The 25,985-nt window shown below is 49.5% G+C and overlaps 1 protein-coding gene across 1 annotated transcript in view; it reads left to right on the forward strand.

The window, feature by feature from the left end:
* Window positions 1–25,985, forward strand: part of LOC144509098 (carnitine O-palmitoyltransferase 1, liver isoform-like) — a 304,253-nt gene that overhangs the window by 177,641 nt on the left and 100,627 nt on the right. The gene's annotated exons all lie outside the window — the stretch shown is intronic.

A 25,985-nucleotide genomic window follows, 5' to 3' on the forward strand; every position in this document is an offset into this window, starting at 1 on the left:
CAGCAACGTGTTAATGACCAGATCATCTGTGTCAGCAGACTTGATTGAGGGATGAATATCGAGCAAGACTTGGGGCGAACACCCCTGCTCTTCTTCGATATGGTAAGAAGTCTCACAACACCAGGTTAAAGTCCAACAGGTTTATTTGGTAGCAAATACCATAAGCTTTTGGAGCACTGCTCCTTCGTCAGATGGAGTGGAAATGTGCTCTCAAACAGTGCAAACAGACAAAATCAAGTTGCAGAATACTGATTAGATCCTACAGCCAGCCAGGTCTTAAAGGTACAGACAATGTGGGTGGAGGGAACATTCAACACAGGTTAAAGAGATGTGTATTGTCTCCAGACAGAACAGCTAGTGAGATTCTACAAGCCCAGGAGGCAAGCTGTGGGGGTTACTGATAATGTGACATAAATCCAACATCCCGGTTTAGGCCATCCTCATGTGTGCGGAACTTGGCTATCAGTTTCTGCTCAGCGACTCTGCGCTGTCGTGTGTCGTGAAGGCTGCCTTGGAGAACGCTTACCTGAAGATCCAAGGCTGAATGCCCGTGACCGCTGAAGTGTTCCCCCACAGGAAGAGAACAGTCTTGCCTGGTGATTGTCGAGCGGTGTTCATTCATCCGTTGTTGCAGCGTCTGCATGGTTTCCCCAATGTACCATGCCTCGGGACATCCTTTCCTGCAGCGTATCAGGTAGACAATGTTGGCCGAGTTGCAAGAGTAGGTACCGTGTACCTGGTAGATGGTGTTCTCACGTGAGATGATGGCATCCGTGTCGATGATCCGGCACATCTTGCAGAGGTTGCTGTGGCAGGGTTGTGTGGTGTCGTGGCCACTGCTCTCCTGAAGGCTGGGTAGTTTGGATCTTTTGCGCCCAGCTTGGAGGATGGCACTGCCGCCTCATAGCGCCAGGGACACGTGTTCGATTCCCGGCTTGGGTCAATGTCTGTGTGGAGTCTGCACCTTCTCCCTGTGTCTGCGTGGGTTTCCTCCGGGTGCTCCGGTTTCCTCCCACATTCCAAAGATGTGCAGGTTAGGGTGGATTGGCCATGCTAAATTTCCCCTCATTAGTCCAAAAATGTGCAGATTGGGGGGATTGGCCATGCTAAATTTCCCCTCATTAGTCCAAAGATGTGCAGGTTGGCCATGTTAAATTGCCCCTTAGTGTCCAAAGATGTGAAGATTAGGGGCATTGGCCATGCTAAATTGCCAATTAGTGTCAAAAGATGTGCCTACTCCAGTCCAATGCTGGCATCTCCACATCAAAAGATGCGTCGGTAAGGGGGATCAGTCAGGCTAAATTGCCCCTGCCTCGGGTCACTGTGCGGAGTTTGTACATTCTCCCCGTGTCTGTGTGGGTTTCCTCTGGGTGTTCCGGTTTCCTCCCACAGTCCAAAGATGTGTAGGTTAGGTGGATTGGCCATGCTAAATTGCCCCTTAGTGTCCAAAGATATGTAGGTTAGGTGGATTGGCCATGCTAAATTGCCCCTTAGTGTCCAAAGATATGTAGGTTAGGAGGATTGGCCATGCTAAATTGCCCCTTAGTGTCCAAAGGTTCGGGGGATTAGTGGGGTAAATACTTGGGGTTATGGGGAACTGGTCTGGGTGGGATTGCCCCTTAGTGCCTGGGGGATTACTTGGGGTTACAAGGATAGGGCCTGGGTGGGATTGTTGCCGGTGCTGATGGGCCGAATGGCCTCCTTCTGCACTGATTGTGCTGAGATTTGCACTGGCAATCAATTTAATATCAGTGGGGTCCACCTGCGCGTGCTGGGAGTTACATATATTCATACGCACAGAGACCCTACCCCTTTCAGACAATAAGGGCACTACTTTCCCATCCCACCCACCACAGGAATCGTAGCTGGACACGGTCCAGCCAAAGGTCCGTTTATCTCGGATGGGATTTTCCGGTCTTGAGGCAAATGCGGCCGGAAAATCCCACCCCTCGTGTGGGAGAGGGTAGCTGAGGAGATCTTTTATTAAATGCAGCGAGTTGCTGTGATCTGGAAGCCGCTGCCTGAAAGGGCGGTGGAAGTAGATTCCGTAATAATTTCCCAAAGGGAATTACATTGAAAGGAACATTTTTACAGGACAAAGGGACAAAGGGCAGGGGGATCCTTACAAAGAACAAGCACAGGCACAATGGGCTGAATGGCCTCTTTCTGTGCTCCATGAAACACTGATTGGTAGATTCATACTTTTCGGGGTGGGGGTAAGGGTTTCATACAGAACCTGGCTTTCGGATCCAGCCGGGGAGCAGTGGGGTGAGGGGGGGAGGTTTGTGACAGCGGCTGGGAACAGCAGTGTGACATTCCTATTCTAACATTCTGTCAAATTCCTCATTAGCCTCTGAGACTGACTCAGAGAATTAAAAAACACTCATTCACAAAATGTAGCACAGCAGGCAAGCACAGAATTCAGCAAAGAGGGCAGGAGTTCAGCGCAAAGGTCTTAAAACCAAGTTACTCTGCAACTCCTCAACTCTGCAACTCAGCAACTCTGTAACTCCGCAATTCTGCAACTCTGCAATTCCGCAACTCCACAACTCTGCAACTCCACAACTTCATAACTCTGCAACTCTGTAACTCCACAACTCTGTAACTCCACAACTCTGCAATTCCGCAACTCCATAACTCTGCAATTCCGCAACTCCACAACTCTGCAACTCTGTAACTCCGCAATTCTGCAACTCTGCAATTCCGCAACTCCACAACTCTGCAACTCCACAACTTCATAACTCTGCAACTCTGTAACTCCACAACTCTGCAACTCCACAACTTCATAACTCTGCAACTCTGTAACTCCACAACTCTGCAACTCCACAACTTCATAACTCTGCAACTCTGTAACTCCTCAACTCTGCAACTCCACAACTTCATAACTCTGCAACTCTGTAACTCCTCAACTCTGCAACTCCACAACTTCATAACTCTGCAACTCTGTAACTCCTCAACTCTGCAACTCCACAACTTCATAACTCTGCAACTCTGTAACTCCTCAACTCTGCAACTCCACAACTTCATAACTCTGCAACTCTGTAACTCCACAACTCTGCAACTCTGTAACTCCACAACTTTGCATCTCTGCAACTCAACAACTCCGCAACTCTGCAACTTTGCAACTCCGCAACTCTGCAACTCTCTAACTCCACAACTCTGCAAATCCGCAACTCTGCAACTCCGCAACTCTGCAACTCTCTAACTCCACAACTCTGCAAATCCGCAACTCTGCAACTCCACAACTCTGCAAATCCGCAACTCTGCAACTCTGCAACTCCGCAACTTTGCAACTCCGCAACTCTGCAACTCTCTAACTCCACAACTCTGCAAATCCGCAACTCTGCAACTCCACAACTTTGCAACTCCGCAACTCTGCAACTCTCTAACTCCACAACTCCACAACTCTGCAACTCCGCAACTCTGCAACTCTCTGTGGTGAACCATCATTGGTTCCCACTAGATAGTACTGAGCCAGGGTCTGGCCAGTACTACAAGTATGTATATATGTTGCTGTTGGGGTTAGGGATGGGTTGTTCTACTTGTTGCTGTTGGGGTTAGGGTTGGGCTGTTACACCTTGTATTATAGTTATTATAGTACATCCCAGTCGGGCTCCGCCTCCTGGGAGGGGTATAAAGGTCACTGCTCTGTCTGGGACCCCTCAGTCTGGGATCGTGTATATACTTAGTAGCTTCGTTGTAACAGCAAATAAAAGCCTTTATTTCCTGAGCACCTCAAGCCTCATGTGTGATAATGTGCATCACTCTCTAACTCCATAACTCTGCAAATCCGCAAGTCTGCAACTCTGCAACTCCACAACTCTGCAAATCCGCAACTCTGCAACTCCACAACTCCACAACTCTGCAAATCCGCAACTTTGCAACTCCGCAACTTCACAACTCCATAACTCTGCAACTCCACAACTTCACAACTCCACAACTTTGCAACTCCGAACTCTGCAACTCCACAACTTTGTAACTCTGCAAATCAACAACTCTGCAACTCCACAACTATGCAACTCTGCAACTCTGCAATTCCCCAACTCTGCAACTCTGCAACTCCGCAACTCCACAACTCTGCAACTCCGCAACTCCGCAACTCAACAACTCTGCAACTCCACAACTCTGCAACTCTGTAACTCAACAACTCCATAACTCAGCAACTCTGCAACTCCGCAACTCTGTAACTCAACAACTCCATAACTCAGCAACTCTGCAACTCCGCAACTCTGTAACTCAACAACTCTGCAACTCCGCAACTCCGCAACTCAACAACTCTGCAACTCCACAACTCTGCAACTCTGTAACTCAACAACTCCATAACTCAGCAACTCTGCAACTCCGCAACTCTGTAACTCAACAACTCCATAACTCAGCAAATCTGCAACTCCGCAACTCAACAACTCTGCAACTCCGCAACTCCGCAACTCAACAACTCTGCAACTCTGTAACTCAACAACTCCATAATTCAGCAACTCAGCAACTCCACAACTCCACTCAGGATTGAGATGGGGGGAAATGTCTTCACTCAAAGAGTGGTGAATCTGTGGAATTCTCTACCACAGAAAGCTGTGGCGGCCAAGTCACTGAATATATTTAAGAAGGAAATAGATTTCTAGACACTAAAGGTGTCGAGGGGTACGGGGAGAGAGTGGGGTTATGGCTTTGGGATGGAGGATCGGCCATGATCATAGTGAATGGCAGAGCAGGCAGGATGGACTGAATGGCTTCCTCCTGCTCCTATTTTCAATGTTTCTAACCGTGGTTCTATACAAGTTTAACAGAATGTCTCTACTTTTCAGTTAGATCCCTCTAGACATGATTCTTAATGTTTTGTTGGCATTTTTAATGGCCTCTCCCCTCCTCACTGTTTCTAGAGATTTGTGGACAATGGCTCCAAGTTGTTGACCACTCAACACTCCATCCAGACTTGGAAATGTATCACTGTTCAGTTCTGGACAATGCGTTGCAGGAAGGATACATTGGTCTTGGTTGGTGTACAGAGCAGATTTGTTTTATTCATTTGTGGGACATGGGCGTCGCTGGCTGGGTCAGCATTTATTGCCCATCGCCATTTGCCCGAGGGCAGGTGAGAGTCAACCACATTGCTGTAGCTCTGGAGTCACATGTAGGCCAGACCGGGTAAGGACGGCAGATTTCCTTCCCTAAAGGAACCAGATAGGTTTTCCCAACAATTGACAATGGTTTCATGGTCATCAGTAGATTCTTAATTCCAGATATGTTTTTCTCGAATTCAAATTCCACCATCTGCCGTGGCGGGATTCGAACCCCAGTCCCCCAGAGTTTATTTATTAGTATCACAAGTAGGCTTACATTAACACTGCAATGAAGTTACTGTGAAAATCCCCTAGACGCCACACTCCAGCGCCTGAATTTAGCATGGCCAATGCACCCTAACCAGCACGTCTTTTGGAATATGGGAGGAAAGTGGAGCACCCGGAGGAAACCCACGCAGACACGGGGAGAACGTGCAAACTCCCCACAGTCACCCGAGGCCGGAATCGAACCCGAGTCCTTTTTAAGTTTTTAAGTTTACTTATTAGTGTCACAAGCAGGCTTGCAGTAACACTGCAATGAAGTTGCTGTGAAAATCCCCCAGTTGCCACACTCCGGCGCCTGTTCGGGTACACTGAGGGAGAATGTAGCATGGCCAATGCACCCTAACCAGCACGGACTGTGGGAGGAAACTAGAGGAAACCTAGTCAGACGCGAGGAGAATGTGCATTCTCCCACATGACGCCGGAATTGAACCCGGGATCCCTGGCACAGTGCGAACCATTGTGCCACCGGGCATTAGCTGAGTTTATGGATTACAAGCCTTCCCTTGTCTGTGTGGCCTTAAATCCTGACAAATAATCTGGAGTTTACCTTCTGGGTAAGAATATTTGTGATAGAATTATGATGCTAATTGATTTCAAAGTGCAAGAACCTTGCTTCCCCACAACAAGTTCACGCACAAATATTTATATCTGAACGTTTCAAGCTCAGTGCACCAACTATGGTCACATCACTTGTTAGAGAAAAAAAATTCTAACTTGCAAAACAGATGCAAAACCTCAAAGATTAGTCCAATATTTACAAAGGGAAAATATGAGTCAGTGGATTTGAGCACGTCTTGGATCCTTCGTCAAGGTTACATCATCTTCAGCACCATTTTAAGAACATTTGACAACAGGTTGCCAGTTCCACTCTTCTATTAGACCATGGCTGACTTGTAACCTGACAGGGAGGGCGCGATGGTTAGCACTGCTGCCTCACAGCGCCGGGGACCCGGGTTCGATTCCTGGCCTCGGGTCACTGTCTGTGTGCAGTTTGCACGGTCTCCCCCGTGTCTGCGTGGGTTTCCCTCGGGTGCTCCGGTTTCCTCCCACAGTCCAAAGATGTGTGGGTTAGGGTGGATTGGCCATGCTAAATTGCCCTTTAGTGTCCAAAGATGTGCAGGTTAGGTGGATTGGCCATGCTAAATTGTCCCTTAGTGTCCAAAGATGTGCAGGTTAGGTGGATTGGCCATGCTAAATTGCCCCTTAGTGTCCAAAGATGTGTAGGTTAGGTGGATTGGCCAGGCTAAATTGCCCCTTAGTATCCAAAGATGCACCAGTTAGGGTGGATTGGCCATGCTAAATTGCCCTGTTATGCCCAAAAATGTGCAGTTTAGGTGGATTGGCCATGCTACATTACCTCTTAGTGTCAGGTGGATTAGCAGGGCAAATATGTGGGGTTATGGATTAGGCCCTGGGTGGGATTGTGGTCGGTGCAGGCTCGATGGGCTGAATAGCCTCCTTCTGCACTGTAGGGATTCTATGATCGGCGATCTACCTTCCCTTGGGTGCCATATCTACTAATTCCCTTCCAAGCCTGACTCCCCCAAAGCCTGTCCACCATCTTCAAGGCTCAAAGTTACAAGTTTATTTATTAGTGTCACACCCTTTGCAGTGTAACACTGCAAAGGGTGGCACGGTAGCACAGTGGTTAGCACTGCTGCCTCAGGGAGCCAGGTTCGATTCCCGGCTTGGGTCACTGTCTGTGCGGAGTTTGTACGTTCTCCCCGTGCCTGCGTGGGTTTCCTCCGGGTGCTCCGGTTTCCTCCCACAGTCCGGAAGTTACTGTGAAAATCTGCTAGTCGCCACACTCATGCTCAGATACACTGAGGGAGAATTTAGCACGGCCAATGCAGCAGGAGTGAGATAGAATAGGGTTAGGGTTATGGATGAGTGAAGCTCCAGCAATGCTCAAGGAGCTCGTCACCATCCAGATCAGAGCAGCCCAATTGGTGACACTCCCTCCACCACCTTCAACATTCACTCCCTCCACCATTATGATGATACTGAGGGGCATGTTTAAAATTCAGCTCTGTTTTACACGGTGCCGATTTGTCTGCACCAGGCAGTTCACATGCTGAGAATGCAGGCTAAAGACTGAATTAAGCAAGGGTGTGTTTGTGTTAATCTGAGTTAATGCATTTGTGTTTATCTGGGTTTTTTTCCCCGGGGGTTTCAGAACAGGGTTTTGATGGGGCTGATTGACAGAGTCATGTGCTTAAGGGGAGGAGCTAGGTTTACAGGGAAAGCAAGCTGTTACTGCTGGGTTCTGAAAAAAGCAAGAGGCCCCTCCCTCACTCTCCCTCTGGAGGCTGCTGTTTGGGATCTGCTAAGAGAAATAGGTTTCTCTCTCTCTCTCTCTCTCTCTTTCTCTCTCTCTCCAGAGGTGCTGGCAGCCTAAGTACAGACACGTAAGCCTGTGTGTTGCTAATTGATTTTAAAGAGGAGTTTAAGTCTGTAAGAGGAATATTGCTTCAATTGGAACTAATAGAGATAGGTTAGCAGGTAAGGATTGTATCTTGTCATGTTCAAATATTTTAATTAATAAAAGTAAGCAAATGCATTCATTTTTATTCATCAGTATTGTTAAATAAAGTTTGCTTTGATAAAAATTTCCTTGATTTGATTTGATTTATTATTGTCACATGTATTGGGATACAATGAAAAGTATTGTTTCTTGCGTGCTATACAGACAAAGTATACCGTTCATAGAGTGCATAGGGGAGAAGGAAAGGAGAGAGTGCAGAATGTACTGTTACTGTCATAGCTATGATATAGAGAAAGATCAACTTACTGCGAGATAGGTCCACTCTTGGAGAGACGAAGGATGAGAGGAGACCTAATAGAGGTGTATAAGATGTTGAGAAACATAGATCGGGTGGACTCTCAGAGGCTTTTTCCCAGGATGGAAATGTCTGCTACGAGAGGACACAGGTTTAAGGTGCTGGGGGGTAGGTACAGGGGAAATGTTAGGGGGAAGTTTTTCACACAGAGGGTGGTGGGCGAGTGGAATCGGCTGCCGTCAGTGGTGGTGGAGGCGAACTCAATAGGGTCTTTTAAGAGACTCCTGGATGAGTACATGGAGCGTAATAGGATGGAGGGTTATAGGTAGGTCTAGAAGGTAGGGATGTGTTCGGCACAACTTGTGGGCCGAAGGGCCTGTTTGTGCTGTAGTTTTTCTATGTTTCTATGTTTCTAAAAGCCTAATGGCTGCAGGGAAGAAACTGTTCTTGAGTCAGTTGGTACGTGATCTCAGATATTTGTACCTTTTTCCCAATAGAATAAGGTGGAAGAGAGAATGTCCAAGGTGTGTGGGGGTCCTTATAATTATACTGACTGGTTTTCTGAAGCAGCAGGAAGTGTAGACAGAGTCAATGGATGGGAGCTGGTTTGCGTGATGGATTGGGCTACATTCACGACCTTTTGTAGTTCCTTACGGTCTTGGGCAGATCAGGAGCCATACCGAGCTGTGATACAACCAGGAAGAATGCTTTCTATGGTGCATCTGTAAAATTTGGTGCGGGTCGTAGCGGACACGCCAAATTTCCTGGGAAAGTGGAGGTTTGATGCGCTTTCTTAACCATAGCGTTAGGGTGATGAGTGAAGAGGTGAGAGGAGGAAGGCAAAGTTGGATGGTGTAGTTGCAGCTAAGGAGAGCAAGATGGAGAGGTTCAGAGGTGTTCAGACTATAATCGTATCAATGAAACTGAGCATAGAATCAATCCTTACAGCCTCTAGACCAACCGCTTATGGTATACATGTAAAGGGGTTGTGTCTGAGCTGTACACTAGCTAGCCTGAGCTTTACAATACGGGTGTCAGATGAAAGCCAGTACGTACATCTGCGCCAGTTGACATGGCACGGTGACACAGTAGTTAGCATTGCTACCTCAAAGCGTCAGGGACCCGGGTTCGATTCCAGCCTTGGGTCACTGTCTGTGTGGAGTTTGCACTTTCTCCCCGTGTCTGCGTGGGTTTCCTCCGGGCGCTCTGGTTTCCTCCCACAGTCCAAAGATGTGCAGGTTAGGTGGATTGGCCATGCTAAATTGCCCCTCAGTGTCCAAAGATGTGCGGGTTAGGTGGATTGGCCATGCTAAATTGCCCCTTAGTATCCAAAGATGTGCGGGTTAGGTGGATTGGCCATGCTAAATTGCCTCTTAGTATCCAAAGATGTGCGGGTTAGGTGGATTGGCCATGCTAAATTGCCCCTTATTGTCCAAAGATGTGCAGGTTAGGTGGATTGGCCATGCTAAATTGCCCCTTAGTGTCCAAAGATGTGCCGGTTAGGCGGATTGGCCATGCTAAATTGCCCCTTAGTGTCCAAAGATGTGCAGGTTAGTTGGATTGGCCATGCTAAATTGCCTCTTAGTGTCCAAAGATGTGCCGGTTAGGCGGATTGGCCATGCTAAATTGCCCCTTAGTGTCCAAAGATGTGCCGGTTAGGCGGATTGGCCATGCTAAATTGCCCCTTAGTGTCCAAAGATGTGCCGGTTAGGCGGATTGGTCATGCTAAATTGCCCCTTAGTGTCCAAAGATGTGCCGGTTAGGCGGATTGGCCATGCTAAATTGCCCCTTAGTGTCCAAAGATGAGCAGGTTAGTTGGATTGGCCATGCTAAATTGCCTCTTAGTGTCCAAAGATGTGCAGGTCAGGTGGATTGGCCATGATAAATTGCCCCTGAGTATCTAAACATGTGTGGGCCAGGGGAATTAGCTATTCTAAATGCACAGGGATAGGAATGTGGGGTGGGTCTGGGTGGGATTGTGGTCGGTGCAGGCTCGATGGGCCGATTGGCCTCCTTCTGCACTGTGGGGATTCCATGATTCTGTGACACAGATGTGCACCGCAGTTGTTCAGCAATCGCTCCTTTTCGTAACCTAATACGTTGACAGGTGTTAAGATTTGGGGTGAGGCTGAATGGGTAGCACACACACGGCTAAATCATGAATGTTGTGAGCTCACGTCCCATTGCAGAGATTTGAGCACATAACCTCAGCTGACACTCCCAGTGAAGCCCCGGGGGAGTGCCACACGGTTAGTGATTCCACCATTCAGATGAGACAGATTCAGAAAGAATGTTCCCGATGGTGGAGGGAATTCAGAACTAGGGGTCATAGTTTGAGGATAAGGGGTAAACCTTTTAGGACTGAGGTGAGGAGAAATTTCTTCACCCAGAGGGTGGTGAATGTGTGGAATTCGCGACCACAGAAAGTAGCTGAGGCCAAAACGTTGTGTGATTTCAAGAAGAAATTAGATATAGCTCTTGGGGCTAAAGGGATCGAGGGATATGGGGGGGAAAGGAGGGATCAGGATATTGAATTTGATGATCAAAATGAATGGCAGAGCAGGCTCGAAGGGCCGAATGGCCTCCTCCTGCTTCTAGTTTCTATCTTTCTATGTAAAATTTCCCATGAGGCCAGGGAGGTTGTCCAAAAGTTATCCTTCGATCCACAATGCTAAGAACAGATTATTTGGGCATCATCACCTTGCTGTTTGTGGGGTCTTGCTGTGCGCATATTGGCTGCTGTGTTTCCTATATTACCACAGAGTCTGCCCTTCACAGAGTATTGGTGCCAGATTGGGCGGCACGGTGGCACAGTGGTTAGCACTGCTGCCTCGTGGCGCCAAGGACCCGGGTACAATTCCCGGGTTGGGTCACTGTCTGTGTGGAGTTTGCACATTCTCCCCGTGTCTGCGTGGGTTTCCTGCGGGTGCTCCGGTTTCCTCCCACAGTCCAAAGGTGTGGGGTTAGGTGGATTGGCCATGCTAAAATTGACCCTTCATGTCCAGGGGATTAGCAGGGCAAATGTGTGGCGTTATGGGAATAGGGCCTGGGTGGGATTGTGGTCGGTACAGACTCGATGGGCCGAATGACCTCCTTCTGCACTGTAGGGATTCTATGATTCAATCTGTGAGTACGTCATTGTCTGTAAGGCGCTTTGGGACAAGCTGAGGTCATGAAAGGTGCTATTTAAATGCAAACATCCTTATGTTATGACATTAACTGAGAGTAGGGGATTAAAACAGCTTTTAGCTAATGAATAATGTCCACACTGGGCCTCTCCCACTGACTGACTGCTCCATCTTATATCATAGATCAACCTTGGTTGGCGGTTCCCAGATCTTCTGGAATATTCCTCAGCGCTGTCTGGTTTTCCCCCCCGCCCCCCACTTACCTCCCAGAGAGTGTTTGTTGAAACATGGGTTGTTTGGCAGGAGTTCAGCATTGAAATGAGTGCAGGAATGTGGAGAATTTCTCGGAAAGTTCTGGAAAAGCCTGCAGCAACAGAGGAGGGCGACGGGAGGTGGCGGGAGTGGGGATGGGGAGGTGGGTGGCAGATTCAAGGGCAGGCGAGAGGTGGGAGGGCACGTTGGCACTCCAGATGGTCGCAGCGTCACACACACACCCCCCACCCCCCCACCACCAAACACAATTCGTACCTTCCCAAGCCTAAAACTATTCAAATAATTTGTTCTTTCCAGTCTCAAACTTGACTGTTTAAACTTCACCGATCAGATCGCTATGCAGCCTGAATTATACTGTCCGAGCAACTATAAGATCGCCAACTTGGATTGGCTACATCCCTGGAGAAGACCCCTCATGACCTCTTGCCCGGCTTCCTTCCTCTTCCTCCACACCACCTCCCCCCCACCCACCCCCCCCTCCCCCCCCTCTCTTCCACCGCCATCTCCAACGGTTTTCCAATTAGATTTCTGAGGAATCTCATGATTTTTTTTCCTCACGATTTTGAGCAGTGGTCGGGGCCTTCGGTCTCGGAGGGAACCCGGACACGTCCGGGATGGTTAATGAACCTGAACAGACTTCCAGACGAGTTCTCCAACAACGCGCTCTCCGGATGAAGGGTTTTGGAGACTTCAGGTTGAGCCAGTTCCCTTCCCAACCTGCCCTCTCGTCCCCCTCACCCCTGCTGGAAATTTCTGTCCATTTCCCGCTGTAATAACTCCACGGAGGCGAAAGTCCCGTCACCAAGTTACTTTATTTGCACCATACACCTGTACACAGCCAGCTCTCCAGTTGCTCCCTGCTGAATGCAGGCTGAGAGTCTGACACACCTGCTTTAAATAGGGAGCATGAGGCTCCCTGATTTAACCATCAAATAGGAGTCATCAGGTATTTAGTTTCAATACCAACCACATAAACTAACTCAAATTAACTTTGGGACAAATTAAAAGGGGCAACTCCCCAAAAGGAGGGGGAACAGCCCGAACCAAAGAGCAAAGTAGAAAGGAAACTTAATACATCAAGCTAAAATGTGATTATTGAGGTCAATAATACACCCCAGCCCCTGCGGTGCCCAGTGGGCACGGAAGGCATCAACTGCGCCCATGGACACCGCATGCTCCCTCTCTAGGGACACCTGGCCGCAAATATAGCCGCGGTATAGGACTCATCAGGTATCTCTTATAAGTTACCAACTTAATAAACTAACTCAAATTAACTGAAGGACAAATTAAAAGGGGCAGCTCCCCAAAAGGAGGGGGAACAGCCCGAACCAAAAATCAAATCACAAAGGAAACTTAAAACATTAAATCAAAAGATGATTATCGGGGTCGATAATACACCTCAGCCCCTGCGGTGCCCAGCGGGCGCGGAAGGCGTCGACTGCGCACGTGGACACCGCATGCTCCCTCTCCAGGGACACCTGGTCGCGAACATAGCCGCGGTATAGGACTCATCAGGTATTTCTTTTGATACCAACCAAATAAACAAACTCAAATTAACTTAGAGACAAATTAAAAAGGGCAGCTCCCCAAAAGGAGGGGGAACAGCCCGAACCAAAAACAAAGTCGAAAGGAAACTTAAAACATCAAACCAAAAGGTGATTATCAGGGTCGATAATACACCCCAGCCCCTGCGGTGCCCAGCGGTCGCGGAAGGCGTCAACTGCGCCCGTGGACGCCGCATGCTCCCTCTCCAGGGACACCTGGTCGCGAACATAGCCGCGGTATATGACTCATCAGGTAGTTCATACTCTAGCAAGCCAACCTCATTAGCCTGGGTGAAGTCATCACACTTGCCAATTTCTGTTCCTCCCTATCCCTGCTCCGTGTCGCTATTCCTACCTCCGTAGGCATGGGCCTAAAGTAGCCTGGGAACGTGGTTAAAGAATGGGCGCACCTTTCATGACCTCAGGACATTCCAAAGGGCTTTACAGCCAATGAAATACTCTTGAAGTTGCAATGTGGCAAAAATGGCAGCCAATTTGCCCTCATCGTGCAGTGAGTTTCAATGGAAGCTATTTACCCTGGGTCCTACGTTCAAATCTAGCCTGAAGTAATGTAATGGAAGAGTAGCCTTTCTCTCAGCTGTGTTCGAATTTCGCATGAAGGAACATGGCATGGTGCCAATCGCATTGTGGCTGACAGCACCAGCATGCTGCCAATTCAGCACAAAATGTGCTTCGCGAGATTACGCATTTGGCACCTAATCCTGACTCCCCTCCTGCCTCAGGGAACCTCTCTGATGGAGCTGAGAAAGTGGAGGAACTCTTGGAGCAGAGAGCAAAGGAACATTTATTCCGCGTCCAACCATTCCTTGCAGGGAGTGGATAAGGAGGATTCCTGTTCCTAGAGCAGAGGTGCTTGAGAGGAATTTAACGGAGGTAGAATTATAGAATCCCTACAGTGCAGAAGGAGTCCATTCGGCCCATCGAGTCTGCACCGACCACAATCCCACCCAGGCCCTATCCCCATAACCCCATGCATTCACCCTAACTAGCCCCCCTGACAGTAAGGGGCAATTTTGCATGGCCAATCCACCTAACCCTCACATCTTTGGAATGTGGGAGGAAACTGGAGCACCCGGAGGAAACCCACGCAGACACGGGGAGAACGTGCAAAGTCTGCACAGGCAGTGACCCAAGTCGGGAATCGAACCCAGGTCCCTGGCGCTGTGAGGCAGCAGTGCTAACCACTATGCCACCATGCCGCTCATGATTGGCCATGCTAAATTGACCCTAGTGTCATAGGATTAACAGCGTTAATATGTGGGGTTGCGGGGATAGGATCTGGGTGGGATTCTGATTGGTGCAGACTCGATGGGCCGAATGGCCTCCTTCTGCACTGTAGGGATTCTATAACATAAATATTGTGGCTACAAGAGCAGGCCAGAGGTTTGGAATCTGTGGTGAGTAACTCACCTCCTGATTCCCCAAAGCCTGTCCACCATCTACAAGGCACAATTCGGGAGTTTGATGGAATACCCCCCACTTGTTTGGACGGATGCAGCTCCAACAGTACCTTGCACAGTGGCACAGTGGTTAGCACTGCTGCCTCACAGCGCCAGGGACCTGGGTTCGATTCCTGGCCTTGGGTCACTGTCTGTGTGGAGTTTGCACGTTCTCCCTGTGTCTGCGTGGGTTTCCTCCGGGTGCTCCGGTTTTCTCCCACAGTCCAAAGATGTGCGGGTTAGGTGGATTGGCCATGCTAAATTACCCCTTAGTATCAGGGGAACTAGCTAGGTAAATGCATGGGGTTATGCGGATAGGGCCTGGGTGGGGTTGTGGTCGGTGCAGGCTCGATGGGCCGAATGGCCTCCTTCTGCACTGTAGGATTCTATGATTCCTTAGTGTCCCAATTTGGCTAGGTTAGATGGATCAGCCATGGTAAATGTGTGGGGTTATGGGGATAGGGCATGAGAGAGGGTCTGGGTATTATGCTCGTCAGAGAGTCGGGTGCAGACTCAATGAATCATAGAATCATAGTATCATAGAAACCCTACAGTACAGAAAGAGGCCATTCAGCCCATCGAGTCTGCACCGACCACAATCCCACCCAGGCCCTAGCCCCATATCCCTACATATTTACCCACTAATCCCTCTAACCTACGCATCTCAGGACACTAAGGGCAATTTTTTTTTTTAGCATAGCCAATCAACCTAACCCGCACATCTTTGGCCGAATGGCCTCTTCGATGACTTGAACCTGGGGCTCCTCACCAGAGGTAGGCACCTTACCCACAAGCCCTACTGATGAATTGGATCATTCTTTCAAAGAGATGGGGCGATGGGCTGAATGGCCTCCTTCTTTGCTGCATCGTTGGATGATTCTGTAGCTGATATGAACGTGGTGGCTGGAGGTACTCAGGGCTTGTTGTGGCGTTCTTCGACTGAGGTGGTCCCCGGCTGTGATCGAACCTTTGTGAGGATGCATTTTGAAATTGGCACTGTGGGGTAGAATGAAGTTATCTTTTAGCTAGAAGCAGAGATAGGGAGCGGGCTGGAGGCTGAGATGTATCCCAGATTCCACACCTCGGTTACTGTCGATATCGAGACACGCGATGTGAAGCTCAGATCTCCGGTTATCGACATGTGGGCTTTCATGTTGAGACACCAAGCTCAGGTTTTGTTGCTCTTTGCCCAGTATCTTGCTCTGAATCTAACGTACGAGTGAATTAAAAAAACAAACTAACATTTCCTGATGTTTTATAAAGGCAGGAATCACAGTAAACACCAGGGGTTTTTGTTTATTAATTCGCAGGACATGGGCGTCGTGGCTGGCCCTGACAGGAGGGGATCACTCCTGCCTGGTGATTGTCGAGCGGTGTCCGTTCATCCATTGTCGTAGCGTCTGCATGGTCTTGCTGATGTACCATGCCTCGGGACATCCTTTCCTGCAGCGTATCAGGTAGACAACCTCCACGGGACACGGCGGACGGAGTACCCTTCGTCGTCCAGTACATCGCCGGAGCGGAGAAGCTACGACATCTTCTCCGGAGCCTTCAATACGTCATCGATGAAGACGAACATCTCACCAAGGCCATCCCCACACCCCCACTTCTTGCCTTCAAACAACCGCACAACCTCAAACAGACCATTGTCCGCAGCAAACTACCCAGCCTTCAGGAGAACAGTGACCACGACACCACACAACCCTGTTACAGTAACCTCTGCAAGACGTGCCGGATCATTGACACGGATGCCATCACCTCACGTGAGAACACCATCCACCAGGTACACGGTACATACTCTTGCAACTCGGCCAACGTTGTCTACCTGATACGCTGCAGGAAAGGATGTCCCGAGGCATGGTACATTGGGGAAACCATGCAGACGCTACGACCACGGATGAATGAACACCGCTCGACAATCACCAGGCAGGAGTGTTCCCTTCCAGTCGGGGAACACTTCAGCAGTCACGGGCATTCAGCCTCCAATCTTCGGGGAAGCGTTCTCCAAGGCGGCCTTCAAGACACATGACAACACAGAATCGCTGAGCAAAAACTGATAACCAAGTTCTGCACGCATGAGGACGGCCTCAACCGGGATCTTGGGTTCATGTCACACTATCTGTAACCCCCACAACTTGCCTGGGCTTGCAAAATCTCACTAACTGTCCTGGCTGGAGACAATACACATCTCTTTAACCTGTGATTATCCCTCTCTCCACTCACATTGTCTGTACCATTGATTACCTGTTAAGACCCACATTCCAACCAATATCTTGCAGTTGTGTCTTTGCCTATATATGCCCTGTTTGTGAATCTACCTCTCCACTCACCTGATGAAGGAGCAGCACTCCGAAAGCTCGTGATTCCAAATAAACCTGTTGGACTTTAACCTGGTGCTGTGAGACTTCTAACGAAAAAGCCAGGATATTAAATACGAGGCGGATTCAAACCCCCCGCTAATCTTCAAAATGCTGGCACATAATTGTGGCACAGTGGTTAACGCTGCTGCCTCACAGCGCCAGGGATCTGGGTTCGATTCCCGGCTTGGGTCACTGTCTGTGCGGAGTCTGCACGTTCTCCCCGTGTCTGCGTGGGTTTCCTCCGGTTTCCTCCCGAAAGACGTGCTGGTTAGGGTGCATTGTAAGAAGTTTAACAACACCAGGTTAAAGTCCAACAGGTTTATTTGGTAGCAAAAGCCACACAAGCTTTCGGAGCTCCAAGCCCCTTCTTCAGGTGAGCATTGGCCGTGCTAAATTCTCCCTCAGTGTGCCCGAACAGGCGCTGGAGTGTGGCCACTAGGGGGATTTTCACAGTAACTTCATTGCAGTGTTAATGTAAGCCGACTTGTGTCACTAATAAATAAATAGAATGATCTGAGCCACCCCTGAGGGGATTATCCCCGGGGCTATTTGATTTTCAATAAAATGAGGCAGATGTGAATGGGGAAGGGAAGTGTTTTTAATTTACATTTAAAGGCAGAGCTGCCTCTTCACGGCGTTATCATCTGATGCTTGCAGTTCCCACTGCACTCATTACAGGCATAAGGACGGTGACGTCTGCGAATGCTCTCCACCAATGGCAGCACTGCTTGGTCCACCATTTGCTGTAGGGCCTCTCCTTGCTTCGATCTCTCGCTAATGCCTCTGGAACATTCAAAAGATGCAGAGTGAGGAAAACCTGTAACATCTCAGCAAGGCAAGATTTCTACTGGGGATGGCGGCTTAGTAATTCCAATAGGCCATTCAGCCCAGCCAGGGCCTGCTAGTTTATCCTGTAGATCAGGAGACCATTGTTAGAGATATCTATACACTGGCTGGTGTCTCTCAGCACCCCACCCCCCCTCTCACTCAGGGAGATATCTGTCCACTGACTGGTGTCTCTCAGTCCCCCCTCTCTCTCAGGGAGATATCTGTCTCTTTTCTCTCTCTCTCTCAGGGAGATATCTATACACTGGCTGGTGTCTCTCAGCACCCCACCCCCCCTCTCACTCAGGGAGATATCTGTCCACTGACTGGTGTCTCTCAGTCCCCTCTCTCTCTCAGGGAGATATCTGTACACTGACTGGTATTTCTCAGTCTCTTTTCTCTCTCTCTCTCAGGGAGATATCTGTACACTGACTGATATTTCTCAGTCTCTTTTCTCTCTCTCTCTCAAGGAGATATCTGTACACTGACTAGTGTCTCTCAGTCCCCTCTCTCTCTCAGGGAGATATCTGTCCACTGACTGGTGTCTCTCAGTCCCCTCTCTCTCTCAGGGAGATATCTGTCCACTGACTAGTGTCTCTCAGTCCCCTCTCTCTCTCAGGGAGATATCTGTCCACTGACTGGTGTCTCTCAGTCCCCTCTCTCACTCAGGGAGATATCTGTCCACTGACTGGTGTCTCTCAGTCCCCTCTCTCTCTCAGGGAGATATCTGTCCACTGACTGGTGTCTCTCAGTCTCTCTCTCTCTCACAGGGAGATATCTGTACACTGACTGGTGTCTCCCAGTCCTCCTCTCTCTCTCAGGGAGATATCTGTACACTGACTGGGGTCTCTCAGTCCCCTCTCTCTCTCAGGGAGATATCTGTACACTGACTGGTGTCTCCCAGTCCTCCTCTCTCTCTCAGGGAGATATCTGTACACTGACTGGGGTCTCTCAGTCCCCTCTCTCTCTCAGGGAGATATCGGTACACTGATATTTCTCAGTCTCCTTTCTCTCTCTCTCTCTCAGGGAGATATCTGTACACTGACTGGTGTCTCTCAGTCCCCTCTCTCTCTCTCGGAGATATCTGTACACTGACTGGTGTCTCTCAGTCCCCCCTCTCTCTCAGGGAGATATCTGTACACTGACTCGTGTCTCAGTCCTCTCTCTCTCTCGGAGATATCTGTACGCTGACTGGTGTCTCTCAGTCCCCTCTCTCTCACAGGGAGATATCTGTACACTGACTGGTGTCTCCCAGTCCTCCTCTCTCTCTCAGGGAGATATCTGTACACTGACTGGTGTCTCTCAGTCCCCCCCGCCCCCCCCCCCCCTCTCTCAGGGAGATATCTGTACACTGACTGGTGTCTCTCAGTGCCCCCCCCCTCTCTCAGGGAGATATCTGTACACTGACTGGTGTCTCTCAGTCCCCCCCCCCTCTCTCAGGGAGATATCTGTACACTGACTGGTGTCTCTCAGTCCCCCCCCCCCTCTCTCAAGGGGATATCTGTACACTGACTGGTATCTCTCAGTCCCCTCTCTCTCTCAGGGAGATGTCTGTGCACTGACCAGAACCCCTCATTTTCTCTCTCTCTCCTGACGATATCTGAATACTGACTGCAATCCCTTTGTTTATTTCTGGGAGATGTTTGTACGTGAACAGTTCTCTTGCAGGGAGGGCAGCTTTTGTCGAGAGAGTCTGGATTGGACATTCCTGTCCCCGGTGTACACCCCTTGGCATTCCGTGTGGCTGCAAATCTTGTGATGAGCTGCAGTTATCAGGTAGCAAGTTGCAGCAAGAACAGGAGGCTGGTTTATAAAAATTCCAATCCCTAAATCCGGAACAGTGACCGACGGACCTCCATCACACAAACCAATCTCAGTGCAATCAGAGGATCCTGGGATCCTGCCAAACACTGCCTCAGCTAAAACTTGCACAAAACTCCAGGGAGAGAGAGAGAGAGTGTGTGTGTGTGTGTGTGTGTGTGTGAGAGAGAGAGATAGATATAGAGAGATAGATAGATAGAACGTGTGTATGTGAGAGAGATTGATAGAGAGAGAGAATGTGTGTGTGTGTGAGAGAGAGAGATCGAGAGATAGAGAGATAGAATGTGTGAGAGGGAGATAGATAGAAAGAAAGAAAGAAAGATAGATAGATAGATAGATAGATAGATAGATAGATAGATAGATAGATAGATAGATAGATAGATAGATAGATAGATAGATAGATAGATAGAGAATGTGTGTGTGCGGGAGAGAGGGAGAGAGAGAGATATAGAAAGAATGTGTGTGTGTGAGAGGGAGATAGATAGATAGAAACATAGATAGATAGAGAGAGAGAGAGAGAGAAAGAATGCATGTGTGTGAGAGATAGATAGATAGATAGAGAATGTGTGTGTGTGAGAGGGAGAGAGAGAGAGAAATGTGTGAGAGAGAGAGGGAGGGAGGGGGGAGCGAGGGGGAAAAGATAGAGAGAGTGAGAGAAAGAGAGGGAGAGAGTGGGGAGTGTGTGAGAGAGAGATAGAATGAGAGAGAGGGAGAGAGTGGGAGTCAGATAGAGAGAGATAGAGAGTGAGAGAAGGAGAGAGATAGAGAGGGAGAGAGTGGGGAGAGAGCAAGCGAGATAGAGAGATAGAGGGGGGAGTGAGAAGGAGGGAGAGAGAGAGGAGGGGGGAGTGAGAAGGAGGGAGAGAGAGAGGAGGGGGGAGTGAGAGACTGAGAAAGAGTTAGAGGGGGTGAGAGAGAGACAGAGGGAGTGAGAGAGAGACAGTGAGTGAGAGAGAGAGAGAGAGAGAGACAGAGGGAGTGGGAGAGAGACAGAGGGAGTGGGAGAGAGAGAGACAGAGGGAGTGGGAGAGAGACAGAGGGAGTGGGAGAGAGAGAGAGAGAGACAGAGGGAATGAGAGAGGGAGTGAGGGCGAGATAGAGGGAGTGAGAGAGAGAGATAGAGGGGGAGCTATAAGACTCATTACCCAGTTGGGTGATGCTTGATTGTCAGCCTGTTTCCCCCATTTTCAATATTTTTATACCTGGTAAAGAGAAATGTTCCAAGAAAATGATAAGGCACAGTCTGATTTGATGTCCCGACAATTTATCCCCAGGGTCGCACACACAGAGCCGTGTCCTGGGAGATTAATCTTCAATCCCTGGAAACTCCAGGGTCAATCCTGGGAGAGTCGGTGACCCTAATGTTTGCCTGAGCCTGTGTTAAAATGGTGGCGAGAGTGATGAAATTAGGTGTCAGTATCGGAATATTCAACCCATCGCCTCCGGCCTCTTCAGACCAGGTTTGTTGTCGGTTTTAGGATTATTCCCTAGGAACGCAGTCTGGGACCAGCCCCTCCCAGTGGTGGGAATCTCCAGACAGGCGATTACGAGGGGCACCACATTTATTTGTAAGTAGTTCTGGTTCACTGACCTTAAGTATTTTTCCTCAATGCTCTGCTGGTTCGTCCTCCTCTCCAGAAGCTTCTGAATATTCTCAATCAATGGCTTGATGTGGCCCAAATTGTGGACATTCTCTTGGATCTGATCAAAAGCTGAGAACATTCTCTTTGAGCTAACAGCAGGGAGAAATGGAAAGGGAGACAAGCCTGAGCTTAGCTACTTCTGTAAAATTCACTTACTTTCTCTCTTTGCGGTTAAAGTTAAAGCTTGTTTATTAGTCACAAGTAAGGTTTACATTAACACTGCAATGAAGTTACTGTGAAATTCCCCTAGTCGCCACATTCCGGCACCTGTTCGGGTCAATGCACCCTAACCAGCACGTCTTTCAGACTGTGGGAGGAAACCGGAGCACCCGGAGGAAACCCACGCAGACACGGGGAGAACGTGCAGACTCCGCACAAACTATGACCCAAGCCGGGATTCGAACCCGGGTCCCTGGCGCTGTGAGGCAGCAGTGCTAACCCACTGTGCCACCGTGCTGCCCCGTGAGATTGGATGTCTGCTAACGGTTGGTTACTCACTAATAAATTATATATATATATGACCAAACATACAAAATAATAGAACTGTTACGGTGCAGAAGGAGGCCATTTGGCCCATCATATCTGCTCCGGCTCTCCAAACGAGCAACATGACTTAGTGGCCATTCCCCTATCTGTTCTCCGTACCCATAGGATCCCTACAGTGCAGAAGGAGGCCATTCAGCCCATCAAGTCTACACCGACAACTATCCCACCCAGGCCCTATCCCTGTAACCCCACATATTTACCCCGCTAATCCCTCTAACCTACGCATCCTGGGACACTAAGGGGCAATTTAGCACGGCCAATGCACCCAACCCGCACATCTTTTGGACTGTGGGAGGAAACTCCCACAGGGGGAGAACGTGCAGACTCCACACAGACAGTGCCCGCAGCCGGGAATCGAACCCGGGTCCCTGGCGCTGTGAGGCAGCAGTGCTAACCGCTGTGCCGCCTCCTTTTTAAACAATTTGTGTGCGGAAAAGATTTACTCGGATGCTACCGGGACTTGATGGTTTGAGTTATAAGGAGAGGCTGGATAGACTGGGACTTTTTTCTCTGGAGTGTAGGAGGCTGAGGGGTGATCTTATAGAGGTCTATAAAATAATGAGGGGCATCGATCAGCGACATAGTCAATATCTTTTCCCAAAGGTAGAGGAGTCTAAAACTAGAGGGCATAGGTTTAAGGTGAGAGGGGAGAGATACAAAAGTGTCCAGAGGGGCAATTGTTTCACACAGAGGGTGGTGAGTGTCTGGAACAAGCTGCCAGAGGTAGTAGTAGAGGCGGGTACAATTTTGTCTTTTAAAAAGCGTTTAGACAGTTACATGGGTAGATGGGTATAGAGGGATATGGGCAATTGGGACGAGCATAGTGGTTAAAAAAAGGGGCGGCAGGGACAAGTTGGGCCGAAGGGCCTGCTTCCATGCTGTAAACCTCTATGACCCGATTTTACCATCGTGCTGCGCCCGTTTTCAGGCACGAAAACTTGGTCAAATCGGGCATGAGGCGAGTAGTGCGATCCGTGCCCGCCTCCGTGCCGGTTCCCCCTTTACCAAGGCCTGAAAATGGCCGAGATCGGGACTGCCCCCAAAACAGGCGCGGCGACCATTTAAATGCATTTACCGGCACTTCCCCCTTTACCATCACGTTCGCAGGTCCAGAATTGGCGCAAAACAGACACGCTCCACAAAAGTACGATTCAGGCACTCCAGTTAGTGAGGAGGTAAGTGCCGAGCGTCCGACGGTTCTCTGCTTGAGATCAGTGGGGGGATGGGGGGAGGTGGATCCGACAGCTCTCTGCTTGAGATCAGTGGGGCGGGGAAGAGAGGGAGGGGCCTGCGATCGGTCTGGGTGGCGGAGGGGTTGGGGGGGATAAGGGGGTCAGTAATGTTGTGGGGGCGGGGCAATGTCTGTGGGGGCCAGGGGGAGACAGTATCCGGCCCGGGAGCGATGTGACAGGGGAGACGCATTCTATCATTTCCTTTATCTGCGCGTGCGCAGTTGGGGGCGCCGATCGGAGCTGCAGGATTTTGGGCGCGTTAAGCCCCGCCCACAGGCTTCTGCAGCACGATTCGGAATCGCTGATATCTTTTCAGACAGAGTGCGTATGGGGGCGCCGGAGAACGGGACTAAAAGTCGGGTCTGAAACACTCCCAGATTCAAGTCCACCCAGCACTTCGAATCAAAATGGTAAAGTTGGGCCCTTTAAATTGCAAAAGGAAAAGAACAAAGAACAAAGAACAGTACAGCACAGGAAACAGGCCCTTCGGCCCTCCAAGCCTGTGCCGCTCCTTGGTCCAACTAGACCAATCGTTTGTATCCCTCCATTCCCAGGCTGCTCATGTGACTATCCAGGTAAGTCTTAAACGATGTCAGCGTGCCTGCCTCCACCACCCTACTTGGCAGTGCATTCCAGGCCCCCACCACCCTCTGTGTAAAAAACATCCCTCTAATATCTGAGTTATACTTCGCCCCTCTCACCTTGAGCCCGTGACCCCTCGTGAACGTCACTTCTGATCTGGGAAAAAGCTTCCCACCGTTCACCCTATCTATCCCCTTCATAATCTTGTACACCTCTATTAGATCTCCCCTCATTCTCCGTCTTTCCAGGGAGAACAACCCCAGTTTACCCAATCTCTCCTCATAGCTAAGACCCTCCATACCAGGCAACATCCTGGTAAACCTTCTCTGCACTCTCTCTAACGCCTCCACGTCCTTCTGGTAGTGTGGCGACCAGAACTGGACGCAGTACTCCAAATGTGGCCTAACCAGCGTTCTATACAGCTGCATCATCAGACTCCAGCTTTTATACTCTATACCCCGTCCTATAAAGGCAAGCATACCATATGCCTTCTTCACCACCATCTCCACCTGTGTTGCCACCTTCAAGGATTTGTGGACTTGCACACCTAGGTCCCTCTGTGTTTCTATACTCCTGATGACTCTGCCATTTATTGTATAACTCCTCCCTACATTATTTCTTCCAAAATGCATCACTTCGCATTTATCCGGATTAAACTCCATCTGCCACCTCTCCGCCCAATTTTCCAGCCTATCGATATCCTGCTGTATTGCCCGACAATGCTCTTCGCTATCCGCAAGTCCAGCCATCTTCGTGTCATCCGCAAACTTGCTGATTACACCAGTTACACCTTCTTCCAAATCATTTATATATATCACAAATAGCAGAGGTCCCAGTACAGAGCCCTGCGGAACACCACTGGTCACAGACGTCCAGCCGGAAAAAGACCCTTCGACAGCAAGCTTCGACAGCAAGGCTCAACATCTGGACTACCAAAGTGACGAGAAAGGAAGTTGTTAACTCTCGTGCGCTGGAACTGGGAGCCATTGTTCCACTGCTATATAGTGGAATATAGCGGTACTTTCAGAGATGGAGGAAGGACTAAGGTAGAGGGAACTCACGTATTGGCAATACTGTCCACCTCTCTTTTCAGCTCCTGAATCATCTGTGTGGTGCGCTGATGTTCCCTCTGGGTTCGCTCCCACTGTTGACTAAAGGCTTCAAATTTCCCATCAAACTGGGTCAGCATCTTCAGCCTGTCTTGCTGATGGGTGGTTTGGCTTTGATATTTCCCCACCACATTATCCAGGCTCTCCCTGTGTACAAACAGAGGTAGACAGATAGGTTCTTGATTGTTGGTTAGAGAGATTCGCGATTGGTAAGGGGATCAAAGGTTATGGGGAAAAGGCGGCACAGTGGTTAGCGCTGCTGCCTCACAGCGCCAGGGACCCGGGTTCGATTCCCGGCTTGGGGTCACTGTCTGTGTGGAGTTTGCACGTTCCCCCCGTGTCTGCGTGGGTTTCCTCCGGGTGCTCCGGTTTCCTCCCACAGTCCTCCCAGTGCGGATTAGGTGGATTGGCCGTGTTAAATTGCCCCTTAGTGTGTCATGGGGACTAGCAGGGTAGTGGGGTTACGGGGATAGGTCCTGGGTGGAATTGAGGTAGGTTCAGACTCGATGGGCCAAATGGCCTCCGTCTGCACTGTAGGGATTCTATGAGAATGGGATTGAGAAACTTATCAGCCATGAGGAATGGCGGAGCAGATTCGATGGGTCGAATGGCCTAATTCTGCTCCTATATCTTATGGCCTTAAAGTTTATTTATTAGTGTCACAAGTAGGCTTACAGTAACACTGCAATGAAGTTACTGTGAAAATCCCCAAGTCGCCACACTCCGGCGCCTGTTCAGGTAACACTGAGGGAGAATTTAGCATGGCTAATGCACCCTAACCTGCATGTCGTGCGGACTGTGAGAGGAAACCGGAGCACCCGGAGGAAACCCACGCAGACACGGGGAGAACGTGCAGACTCCACACAGACAGTGACCCAAGGCGGGAATCGAACCCGGGTCCCTGGCGCTGTGAGGCAGCATTGCTAACCACTGTGCCACCATGCCGCCCTATGGTCCTATGAATAGGGCTGCAGGGATAATTATTCTGAAGGAGAGTTTAGCTGAATAGTTGCCCCACTAGGAATCGAACCTCAGATACAGCCATTCCCATTGTTCAGAGCTCTTCAAACCATTCCGACTTCAGGATTCAGGCAATGACCATCACCAATAAGAGACACTCTAACCACCGCCCCTTAGCATTCAAAGGTGTTACCGTCACTGAGTCCTCCACTGTTAACATCCTGGGGGTTACCATTGACCAGAAACTCAACTGGACTCATCACATAAACACAGTGGCTACAAGAGCAGGTCAGAGACTAGGAATACTGCGGCGAGTAGCTCACCTCCTGACTCCCCAAAGCCTATCCACCATCTACAAGGCACAAGTCAGGAGTGCGATG

Source organism: Mustelus asterias, chromosome 21 (assembly GCF_964213995.1).
Source record: "Mustelus asterias chromosome 21, sMusAst1.hap1.1, whole genome shotgun sequence".
Taxonomy (NCBI): Eukaryota; Metazoa; Chordata; class Chondrichthyes; order Carcharhiniformes; family Triakidae; genus Mustelus; species Mustelus asterias.